The following is a 1,300-nucleotide window of genomic DNA, read 5'->3' as shown; positions in this document are numbered from 1 at the left end:
TGAATTCAGCAGCACATCAAAAAAGCTTATCCAACATGATCAAGTTGGCTTCATCCTTAGAATGCAAGGCTGGTTCAACATATACAAATCAATAAACGTAATCCATCACATAAACAAAAGCAATGACAAGATTACATGATTATCTCAATAGATGCAAAAAAGACCTTTGATAAAATTCAACATCCTTTCATGTTAAAAATTCTAAATAAATGAGGTATTGATGGAACATATCTCAAAATAGTAAGAGTTATTTATGACAGACCTATAGCCAATATTATACTTAATGGGCAAAAGCTGTAAGCATTCCCTTTGAAAACCAGCCCAAGACAAGGATGCCCTCTCTCATCACTACTATTCAACACAGTATTGGAAGTTCTGGCCAGGGAAATCAGGCAAGAGAAATGATATGTATTCAAATAGGAAGAGAGGGAGTCGAATTGTCTCAGTTTGCAGATGACAGGATTGTATATTTAGAAAACCTCATTGACTCAGCCCAAAATCTTGTAAGCTGATAAGGAACTTCAGCGAAGTCTCAGGATACAAAATCAATGTTCAAAACTCAAGCATTTCTATACACCAGATCCTTCTATTTCAAAGTCTTGAAATAAGTGCCCTAGAAGCAGACTGATCAAAAAGACACAGCCTGAGTGTTATGGCTCTTTAATAGTTCTTTCACAATTTGTCTAGTAGGTTTTCCCGTTTTCACCAGAAAATCCCCCATGGAGAAAAAATAAAAGGTAGACACAACCAAATGTTCTTTGAGGGTCAAACGTGATAAACCCTCAAAGATATGTCTACCAGCAACCATTTCTGGAATATAGAAATATAGGCTGTAAGCTTATAGGCTGTAAGCTGTATGCACAGATGAGAGGTTCAGCTCATATGTGGATCCAATAAAGACTCTCCAGCTTTTTCAAATTTAGAGAGATAAACATGCAAACGGAATCCTAAGAACATTTTACCAATAGCTGAGGTATACCTTTTTCTCTCCTAGAGTTTAGATGGCTTCCTGATTTATAACAGCTTTGAATGTATTAAAGTTGACGTGACTAGCCACATTGAATCCTAATATAAAATGCTGCACAGTATCATCAACGTCAGACTAGCCCATATTCGGACCAGCCTTCTTTCTTATGTTTTTCGTTGCAAAGCACTTTTTTTTTTCAGTATAAGTCTCTGTGAGGTTTATCTTTAAATTGCATGTTTTGCTGTGAAGAGTTGAATCCATATTTTGATAATGTTCATTATTCCTTACATCATTCTGTGCCCGCTTAATTTCCAGATTTAATGAGAAAACAAA

At 35.8% G+C, this 1,300-nt stretch overlaps 1 non-coding gene across 1 annotated transcript; it reads left to right on the top strand.

The window, feature by feature from the left end:
* The first annotated feature begins 656 nt into the window (after positions 1–656).
* On the top strand, positions 657–718 carry LOC123572044 (U7 small nuclear RNA). The gene has a single exon (XR_006696386.1). It is a non-coding gene; the product is annotated as a U7 small nuclear RNA (small nuclear RNA).
* The last annotated feature ends 582 nt before the right edge of the window (positions 719–1,300 follow it).

This window comes from Macaca fascicularis, chromosome 2 (genome assembly GCF_037993035.2).
Source record: "Macaca fascicularis isolate 582-1 chromosome 2, T2T-MFA8v1.1".
Lineage (NCBI taxonomy): Eukaryota > Metazoa > Chordata > Mammalia > Primates > Cercopithecidae > Macaca > Macaca fascicularis.
The sequence above is the reverse complement of the archived record's forward strand: the minus strand, read 5'-3'. Positions and strand labels throughout refer to the sequence as shown.